Genomic DNA, 12041 nt, shown 5'->3' with positions numbered 1-12041 from the left:
AAGTTACGAAGATAAGAGATGAACCCTAGATAATACAACGGTAATTTTAGCCTGTTCACCTTTATTGGGCATACTAATAATCATTCAAAACATAAGGAGTAACATAATAATGCAATATACTTTCTATGCACTAAATCTGAATTATCCCATTCTTTCTTATCTAAACAATTCATTCTCAAAGGCTTTGCCGAAAGAAAGTTCCGCCCCTTTGTCGGCATTTAAACAAAACTATTGACGCAAAACGCATATTGAAGGTTTCTGTTACATAAAACTATCTCCAAAATTGAAAAATAACTGATAACAATGAGAATAAAAGCAAAGTAAAACAGTTTAAGGATTAAATTTATCTTTACGGCTAAACTGTATTCTATTGTCCGTTATTTTTATGTTGTAGTAGTCAATTTTAAACAATACCTTTACTCGTTTATTAGGCCAGTTATCTATAGCGGCATAATTGTATATTGATAAAGTTGTTCAAGACGATTAGTGTGTTGTGTTACAGTAAGATTAAAAATACACATAAATTTAGTAATAAAAAGTCGCATACCTAGTTGATTATGTATTTTATAAAATTGGTCATTACTTTACATTTTGATTTACACGCATAGGCAATATGTATATAAATGTATTCAAAAAACAATACGCTTTTTATGTGTAATCCATAGACTAGCGGTTTCCGGTGAAATCCGGGCAAATTGAAAAAAACTGAACCAAAGGAACACAAACACATGACAAGAATAAAAGCAGATGGCGCCTGCGCCTGGACGGAAATCGAAAGGGATTTTTTGTACTTAATCAAACGCAAAAAATTCATGGGAATTACGTTTTTTTGGGAAGTGAAAGCATGAATTTGATTTAATTCGTGAGAACGCGGGGTTGTTTTCTAAATAAGGTTAATATTCTATGGTAATTATTATTTATGATTAGGTTGTGCATATGATTTTATACCCCTTAACTGTTTTACATAATTATTTGGGTATTTCTTGGTTGAATTCATAAAATAATTTAGTCTTAAAAATAAATCTTTTATCTTTACAGGAGTTTACTCGCAACGTCTGCTTTTGTGCACGTTTTTGTTATCTATTATAAACATCCATTGTTTTCATCTATATTGTACAATCATTTCTTTCTAATAAATAATCAGCATGAGTGTATGTACTATAGGGCCATTCGTGACCACTAATTGATACATATCAAACAAGTGTAGTTTATGATATTATATGGAAAGTGCCCTATATTGAGATTGCACTTTACACAGCATTGATACATATCGAACAAGTGAAGATATTATTAAGGGAAGTGCCCCACATAGAGGTTGCACTATACACAGAGTACCTACACAGTGCACAGAGCGAAGTACAACTATCGTGGGAGTCAGCCGCAGGTGCGTCAATAACTGTGATACAATGGACGCGTTTCCTACCAGCAGATGCACTTCCCATAGATCACTAGACTAGAGATTGTTTTATGAACTTATACTATGTATATCTATTTCCTTAATAAAAGCATGTGCAATTATCTGTGATAAAACACGGGATTAGTATTGTCTTTTCTGTTTGCGAATTAGATACGTTTATACCGCATATTATTCATTAAAATATAATCACGATATAAAAACAGAATTGTATAACGTCAATATAGAAAACAAGTCAACTTTAGCCTTTACTGCATTGTTGAAGTTGTATAATATTTAAATTAGCTTATACACGTGTCTGACGTTGAACTCTTTTGTACTGAACGGGCTCTAATGCAGTAAATAAAGCTTTTTTATTTTATTATACGCTATTTCTATGCAGAATCAGTTTTATAATTAGTATTACAGAGAAGGTATTTATCGTACAATCGTTTTTTTATATATTTTTAGTACGTACCTTCCCATTATTATAGATACAACCTACATGTTAATATGATACAGTATATGAAATCATTTACATATAATTAAATAGTTAAAAATATACAAACTAAGTATCACAGTAGTCATCATTCATTGTTTTTATTGAACCTCATCAAATACAGGTAAAAATTGTTTCCTAATTATTTTTAATGAGCTAATGTTTTCTTCTATAGCATTATTAAAGAGTCATACATCATACCAAAATAAAAGAGAAAGCTCCACCTGTTCGTATAGTTTTTTCGTTGAAAGAAAAAGATTTGATAGCACAAGGTGCAAAACTGTGTACAGATCACCTTATTAGCATCCCTTGCCCGCAGCTACCCACAAACAAAATGAATCAATATAGATAATAGCCACCTAAATTACGGCTTTAGCATTTCACTGACAGTCAGCTGCTATTTGGCTTTGAAAACTATAACGTTTTGTGAATTCGATTTGTCAAATGTTGTGTTTTACATAAATGGAGCTTTTTGTCGACTGTTTCTTGGGAGGCACATTACTCTACCTTTACTAATTGTATAAAAAGTACAAATATTGACTATTTGTATCGAAACATTTCCCAAAAGCTCAAGATTGTGAACTTTTATGAAATTGATGTCTTTTTATTTTATACATTTGTCCCTATTCATACCACTGTCTTCATATCATAATTTACGTAATTATCCCTATATTTATATCCCTTCAAGTAAATTAACCACATCAATTTCACGTTTTGAAAAAAAAATGAAACTCATCGGATGACGATGATGAATACATTATGGTTATTATTTTTTTCCGGAAAGCACTGATTGTTGTGATATTATTTTAGGGAAATGACAGGTGATATTACAGGTAGCTATTTGTTACAGTGTCAGAACGACATTGAATTATTGGACGTCATTAAAAAAGAAAGTCTATTAGTTTGAGACTAATAAGAATCTGGCGTACTCGTAATTGTTTCAAGGATTTTTGAACGTATTTTAATAACTGGCAGGGTGCTTTATCGTATTTTTTAACATGGAAATAACTTCCTTGTTGGTAAAGCTGTTATAAACATTCATATCTCACAGAATACCAGAGTTGTGCATTGAGCAATTCTTAGCGTAGCATGGATTTTAGGTCAGATTTTCCTATTAAATTCTAGTGTTTAATTTTTTTTTGTTTTATGGCATTGAAATGCTTTATTTTATGTAAACTAATAAATTAAAAAATACTTAATTCTATCCTCGTTTAAACTGTACGGAACTAATTTCTATCAGTGGACTTTTCGTTACAATACAATTAAGTATGCGTAACCTACGCCTACTAAACGATTAACAAAATAAAATTTATCACCTGGAGAAACTATTTCACATGTAAAATAACCAATTACCATTATACAACATTACGGTGCAACTTGCCACGTAAATTCTTAAGAGAATCGTGTAATTACACACGCGGACTACTAAATAGGCAGAGTTCGCACGAATGTAAAAAAATAAATTGATACAAAGTCGACAATTAACATTTTAAGAAGCAAAGTCGCGTACCCACGATATTATGGATAATACACAATGTGTTTCCCACGACATAACAGTGATAGAAGATATTTGTTGATAATATAGCTCATCAAAAGTTACTGTCTGCAGTGTCAAGAACGTGTCTACGTGTCCCATATTTATAATTTTATATTCATGCCATCGACTTGCATTCGTGGAAGACATTTTATGTATTTTTTATTGGTATGATTTTTAATGCATTAAAATTCAAAAATATTTCGGTTAGATTGATACTGACACATATAACATTATACCGTTTCGTATCAAATTGCAGTTACATATAAAATGTGTATTTTCTGATAAAAAAAGGTCTAAAACGTTGAAACAATTATAATATCTTAGATATTTATACACAACTTCAAACGTATCGACGCGTTCCTCCTCAATTAAATAATTTGTACATGAAATACCATATCTTTACAGATCTCCCCAAGACCATGAAACAAATGACCTTAACCGAGACGAATTTCATAAAAACGGCAAATACTTATATTGAAAACGATGACTGCATCTTATGTAACTTAGTTACGCGGTATTCGCATAATAGCTATCCGACGGGCGACGTAACCGCGCTGTAATGGCCGCGCGCAATCTTCCGTGATAGTGAACTTGAGTTTTTTCGCGGCGCGCGCACCGTTAGCTTGCGCTACATTCCGCGGTTGTCGCGCGCCGCCGCGAGAGGGCACCACGGAAATATTTCATTACCAGCAGCGCTCGGATTACGCGATTCAATTAATACGATAGATAATCTGCGAACGCATCAACATCCAATATATTATGAACGCTAGTAAATAAGATTTGCATTACAATAAGACATTTACTGTATGACACATTAATTATTATGTTATGACATTTAACTTAGGTACTTTATAGTCCATTGAATAAAAAGTTCTAGAGTGCGTGAGTTAGTAACGTAAGATGTTTCTTCGGAAACATGTCAAGAGTCCCTAGGTAATAAACATACTAAAACCCCGGGAAACTAGGAGGAGCCCCGGAGTGGGGGAAGGGGGGAAATGGGTCCATTTTTTTCATTTTTCGCTTAAATCTCAAAAACGGTACATGTTAGAGAAAAACTTTCAAGGAAAAGTTGAAAGGCCATAAAATTATCTACAAGTTGTACATAAATCATTTTTTCCTATATCCTACCGTTTCTGAGTTATACGCAGTAAAAAATGATTTTGGCTCAAACAATTTCCCCATACTACACATCAATCGATCAAAAAATATTTCTTTCTTCCAAAAAACTCAAATGTGCAACTTGTGACCGGTACTGATAGATTGCTCTTAATTAGGTCTATAATTGGTAAAATAAACTCATTCCTCCATGGAAGCCTTTAGGAGGAATCGATTGTCAAAATATTATATTAGGGCAGTTTCAGTTACTGAACTTGATCTTTTTATTTTTTTCTTCCAAAAAACTCAAAAGTGCAACTTGTGACCGGTACAGATAGATTGCTCATAATTAGGTCTATCATTGATAAAAATACCAGATTCCACCACGGAGGCGTTTCCGGAGAATTGAATTTTATTAGGGTAGTTACGATACTTGAACTTTTTATTTTTTTTCTTCCAAAAAACTCAAAAGTGCAACTTGTGACTGGTACTGATAGATTGCTCTTAATTAGGTCTATAATTGGTAAAATAAACACATTCCTCCATGGAAGCCTTTAGGAGGAATCGATTGTCAAAATATTATATTAGGGTAGTTTGAGTTACTGAATTTGATCTTTTTATTTTTTTCTTCCAAAAAACTCAAAAGTGCAACTTGTGACCGGTACTGATAAATTGCTCTTAATTAGGTCTATAATTGGTAAAATAAACACATTCCTCCATGGAAGCCTTTAGGAGGAATCGATTGTCAAAATATTATATTAGGGTAGTTTGGGTTACTGAACTTGATATTTTTATTTTTTTTTCTTCCAAAAAACTCAAACGTGCAACTTGTGACCGGTACAGATAGATTGCTCATAATTAGGTCTATCATTGATAAAAATACCAGATTCCACCACGGAGGCGTTTACGGGGAATTGAATTTTATTAGGGTAGTTACGATACTTGAAATTTTTATTTTTTTTTCTTCCAAAAAACTCAAAAGTGCAACTTGTGACCGGTACCGATAGATTGCTCATAATTAGGTCTATCATTGATAAAAAAACCAGATTCCACCATGGAAGCGTTTAGGAGGTATTGAATTTTATTAGGGTAGTTACGATACTTGAACTTTTTAACTAACTACCCTAATAAAATTCAATTCCCCGTAAACGCATCCATGGTGGAATCTGGTATTTTTATCAATGATAGACCTAATTATGAGCAATCTATCTGTACCGGTCACAAGTTGCACTTTTGAGTTTTTTGGAAGAAAAAAAATAAAAAGTTCAAGTATCGTAACTACCCTGATAAAATTCAATTCCCCGTAAACGCCTCCGTGGTGGAATCTGGTATTTTTATCAATGATAGACCTAATTATGAGCAATCTATCTGTACCGGTCACAAGTTGCACTTTTGAGTTTTTTGGAAGAAAAAAATAAAAAGATCAAGTTCAGTAACTGAAACTGCCCTAATATAATATTTTGACAATCGATTCCTCCTAAAAGCTTCCATGGAGGAATGAGTTTATTTTACCAATTATAGACCTAATTAAGAGCAATCTATCAGTACCGGTCACAAGTTGCACATTTGAGTTTTTTGGAAGAAAGAAATATTTTTTGATCGATTGATGTGTAGTATGGGGAAATTATTTGAGCCAAAATCATTTTTTACTGCGTATAACTCAGAAACGGTAGGATATAGGAAAAAATGATTTATGTACAACTTGTAGATAATTTTATGGCCTTTCAACTTTTCCTTGAAAGTTTTTCTCTAACATGTACCGTTTTTGAGATATAAGCGAAAAATGAAAAAATGGACCCATTTCCCCCCTCCCCCCACTCCGGGGCTCCTCCTAGTGTCCCGGGGTTTTAGTATGTTTATTACCTAGGGACTCTTGACATGTTTCCGAAGAAACATCTTACGTTACTAACTCACGCACTCTAGACCCCCCTTGGAGGGACTCATTCAATGGACTATTAATGTCAGCATTGTTATCGCTATTTTGTTTTAAATATTTATAAATGTTCAAAATACATTAGCTATTTTAACATTTATAACCTATTATATTCTATGATTTTCGCTCGTCAGAAACAAATTTCATTTCAATATATAATATTTATTAATTTTACATTCTCGTATTACCATAGAATAAGCCTATGTGATTATTATTTAAAATTATTTAGTTTCTTTTTAATTTAGTATAATATGATATTGTATAATATGTATATCTAATACCTATATTTAAATTTATAAAGATGCAAATCAGTTCGTAGATCACAGACTATGAAAAAAATTTGGGATGTAGTAGGTATAATTTAAAGCATGGTAAAAATAATCTCATTAGATACCTATTTAAGAAAAAATCCATATAGTGTGCTTAATAATAGATAACTTAAAAATTATTATTATCAAGCTGTGTATTGAGTCCAAAAATATATACCGTCACGAAAAGCAACAAAAGTGGTCGGAAAATAACAACCTCTCTAATGTTAGATCTAAGCTTTGAAGGCTGCGCGCGCTGGGTCAACGACCATTGCCAATGTCAGCCATCTTGAGTTCCGCAGTCGCTTACGTTCTTCACGTAAGAGGCTGTAACGCTTCGTTGGTGTGTGTATAATGTTCGTTTTTCTATGTCAATGTCGTATGTGTGCGTCTATGTTCACGTTCACATTCATCGTTCAACATTACAGTTTTATTTGTGTGTAAGACATTATTATTCGATGGATGTTTGTGGTAGATGTCGCTTTTGATTTTATATCTATCAAACTAAATTTATAATGCTGTATTCACAAATGACTATACATACAGTTTTGAATGTAAATACAAAATAGAAACGGTTGTAGCGAATTTTTAAAAACATATTGTATATTATGTAATGACTTGATCACTGATTTATATCAATTAATGAGATATGTTTTTTGGTAGTGGATTGTGATCGTTATTTATAGTCTCTATAAATCAATAAATGTAAAAAAACAAAATTGAATACCTATAATTTTAAATGTACTTTTTTATTTATGACTCAAATTGCAGACATGAGCAATAAAATTTTTTACACTTCACGCTAAGATTATCGTCATGGCAATTGAGTTTTTTAAGTCGAATTCACGAGAAGCTTACAAGCCAAAAGGTGTTATTTTTAACAATTTCTCGTTTTGATATAAAATTATTTTATTCGTAATTATGTAGTAAATGCTGCATGAGAAAAGTTAATTTATTAATAACGGTTTCTGCGCTTGGATTCTATAAATACCGAAACGTTTATTTAAAAACAGTATATTGTGTAATATTGTTTAACGCGCTGGTTTTGACAAATACCTGAAATTTATAAACAAATTTCATTTAAAATTGATTAACTACAGACTACAGTTGTAAAGTAATTGCTTAAGCTAAAACATGACAAGATTGGAAATGGAATTTATAAAACTAGAATAAAAATAAATGGACAGATATAAATCTAGCTTCGACCTCGGACCCTGAGACCTTCACCGAAATGGTACTACAGTTCGATAACCCAACCCATTGTTCCGTGCGAATCATTCTATTTTATTTACCACAATCACGATTGAGTTCATGACTTCCGCATCATGGTGTTCGCAATTTAATTAAAATTATGATAAATGGAAATCATAATGGTTCAAATTAGAACATAATTTGGCCAGCGTTAACAGTATTTTAAGTACATAGTCGACGTAATTGCTGTTTTAATACTACATAAAAAAAAGAGTCAAATTAACTCTATTCGCATGAAAAGTTTAAATTTTATACGTGCTTATTAACCAGAAAACTTGTGAATATTACAAATGGCATATATGATCAAGTTGTAAACAGGTAGATTAAACATATTGTCCGCACTGAATATTTTTGTGGGATAATTTACGATGTTGTTCTATTAATATGAACGAGGCGTAAATGGCAAAACGTCCATTAAATGGTAAGCAAATATTAAAAAGTATGTACATACGTTGACGTCACCAATTATACGTAATTAAAACAAAATACCAGAAGCCCGTATATAACTGTATAATAGAAAATTTATGGAAGTGTTAATACTCATTTAATTATTCTGTAAACATACAACTATAAAAGACGCAACATAAATTAAATGACATCAAAGTCAAAACGATATTTGAATAAATTATCAAATCGTATATATTAAAATAGAGCAATCCATCAACTTGTCTTCTTCGTATGAGTTATAATTAATGATAGCGTGTATTCATATAACAAAAAGATATATAAGTAGGATGTTCCAGGAAAACTGATGCAAATTATATAGCTATAGAGTTTTGAGGTCAGCTAGACAGTCCTTGCGCTACAAACTAGGCAGCGCAGGCGCATTGGTCGCTGCGAGCCCCGATTTGCTTCCGTTTCCTCCGCCATTGTTAAGGACTTCCTTATACTTACGCATAAAAACCACATCTATTTAATATTCTAAATACATTTTTTTTGTTCCTTTCTAAATTTATTGCCATCGAGCGATTTTTATTTAATAACATACATTAAATCAATCAAACCATTGCCTTTTACTGTATATATTACGTTGAATTTTTAGCAGCGAACTTGATTTGTGGTATTTACTACAGTTGTAAAAAAATATTTAAAAAAATACGTCGTTACAAAAACCTACTCTGTCTATAAGGTTAATATTAATTAGGGATGTAACGATACCGATACCGATACTGATATATCGGCCGATATATCGGCAAGCCGATATATCGGTATCGCCGATAATAAATCAACCGATACCGATATATTTTTATTAAATTCTTTCTTTTCTTTTATGTTTTTGCATTGTATTCATTCATATTGTTTTATTTCTGTTTCTGTAATAGTGTTAAGGAAGAGCGGAACCTCCTGACACAAGCATTTTATTTGCTTACTACTTACTAGGAGTGTTCCAATCACAAATTTGTTTATGTAAAGGAAAGAAATAAATAATTTTGAATTTTTTTTTTTTAACGTGACAACGTTTTTAAAATCGTTTTAGTCGGGTGACATGTTCATAAACTTGTGCCACACCAAAACCTCACGAGCGCGATCTCAGGTATAACGAGAGAGAGACGGACCGATCTCCCGTTTCATCTCGAGCGCTGCCACTAATGTTATCACGTAAACATCTCGATCGTAAACCTACTTTACAAACAACCAATTTTTTTGATATCAAAACGCGCCCAATGAACGATGCGGGAGGCCGCCCGCGCGTGCTCACTTTGTTTTCTGAAAAAACTCTACCAATATAGTAAACTTTTATTAGGTACTGATTGTATGTGTATTACTTAAAGTTTAACTGACTTCGTAAAATAGTAATACTAAAATAAATGGTTTTGTTGTTTTTTGATTTGGCATTTTTATTTAAAAGAATACGATTAACAGTTGTCTCTGTTAAATGTTGGTAACTTTTTATGCATAATTCACTATTTATTTTTCTACCAAGCCATCGATATCGGTATCGGTATCGGTATCACCGATACATTACTACAAATATCGGTATCGGTATCGTATCGGCAAAATCATGTATCGTTACATCCCTAATATTAATATTAGATTAGTTTAAAAACACTTTATTTTCAGTATATTTAATGAAATATTAATAATCTGTTACAAGAAATATTCAATATTTTTTTTCTAAACCAACCGTCGAAATAACCAACGGTCATAACGTATTTTATCACAATGTACTAAAAATTTTAATCTCAAACTTTACACCTGACAACACAAGTTTGCCTTATTCCGAAATAAACTTCACGGAATAATATACACAACATGTTCGGAAAACAGGTGGAAATCCACTGGCACATTTATTGAACAAGTGCCTACCTGTTGTACCTGTTGTACACCTACCTGTGTGAGATTCACCCTCAACCTTAAAAGGCATTCGAATAAGGGGTGGTTCACAAAGCATAAACGTAATATGACCGTGAGAAACTATTGTATGAATGGGAAAACGCTATGGCACCTGTAGTAGGCACAGAGATGTGGAGGCGGTTATACCTCCATTATGTTATGGCTTCACAAACTCATTGACAATTAATTCCAACGGTTTATGGGAATCTGATAACAATAGATATGCCACGTTATGTAGTAGCGTTTACATTCGGTTTCATTGTTTCCCATGCTCATGGATCAATTTATTTAATACATTAATAAATAGCAATAGATCCAAAAATAAAATCTACTTCGAAGAAAAGGTATAAACTTTCAAATGATATTTAAACCTATGAATAAATTTCCTAGGCAGATGTTTATTATTCTATATACCTACTCTATAAATATTATAGCGGTCCGCCCCGGCTTCGCCCGTGGTACATATTTCGCAATAAAAGGTAGCCTATATTCTTTCTCAGGGTCTAAAGATTATCTGTGCCAAATTTCATCAAAATCGGTCCAGTAGTTTATGCGTGAAAACCATACTACATGTACATAATTACATAATTACAAACCTTTCCTCTTTATAATATTAGTATAGATACGTTTTGTACAGATATTGTAGAGAAGATTAAGTTTTGTATATAAAAAAAACAACAAATTATGCAGGAAAACATCCTGTTCCAGTCCAGTGACTACCTAACTATGAAATTTTATATTTGAAATCTTACGAAACTTAAAACAATACTATAGTACAATTCGTACGTCTCATAACTATCCCTTGTAATGTTACCAATCTTCTTGTAACTGTTGAGACAAATAATATCTCATACATAAAATGTTTTATTAACACAAAGATTAAAATGTAGATACGTCGCAAATAAATCTACATTGTAAAAACCAACAAAGTTTTCCTTCAATGACGGTCACGTGGAGAATTGATAAATTTTTTAATGAATTAACAACTAAAGCAGTGGTTATTGCATAAGTAAGTTAATTTGCTATTCACTGTTATAAAGGGGAATACAGAACAGAATAATTTACTTAAGAAAACAGGATAATATAACGAACATATTATGTATATTAAAGTGAAACTTTTATTACATCGTCTCAAACTTTTTGGTCTGTGTAGCGCATGTCGCGTGTATCGCGGCTGCCGAGTGCCGACCGTCACGCGACATGCGCTACACAAAGCAGTGTTCGGAACCGTTCGAACAGTTTCACTTTTACCGTGGTTTCATAAAACCACACAACATTTTTTTTATAATACCTATTTATCTTTGTATTTTTTGTTATACATATATTATTTGATTTATAACAATATATGTTATACATATTATAACAATATATGTTATACATATATATTGTTATACATAAATCGATTCTTTTGACTGCTTTGTTTTTTTAAACAGAATACATATGACATTTTAGCCTTCTGTGATATAGAAAAGGCAGTTCTGCTATAATAATTGCCTACCATAAGTACATAAATATGTATAATTACAATTACAAACAATAATAATTGATCAAAATTAACACCGGATTGCAGAAAATAATACAATTATCATTTAGAATATCCAATATCAAATCGCCACAATAATAAGCGTTAAATCTAAAAATTACCAGATTGTTCTAAAACATGGTAAACAAATAAGAAAAGGAATCATTAC

This window comes from Colias eurytheme, chromosome 15 (genome assembly GCF_061535395.1).
Source record: "Colias eurytheme isolate Ceu_HAF_F1 chromosome 15, ilColEury1 Martin Lab GWU primary, whole genome shotgun sequence".
In the NCBI taxonomy this organism is placed as follows: domain Eukaryota; kingdom Metazoa; phylum Arthropoda; class Insecta; order Lepidoptera; family Pieridae; genus Colias; species Colias eurytheme.
This window is presented reverse-complemented; position numbering follows the sequence as displayed.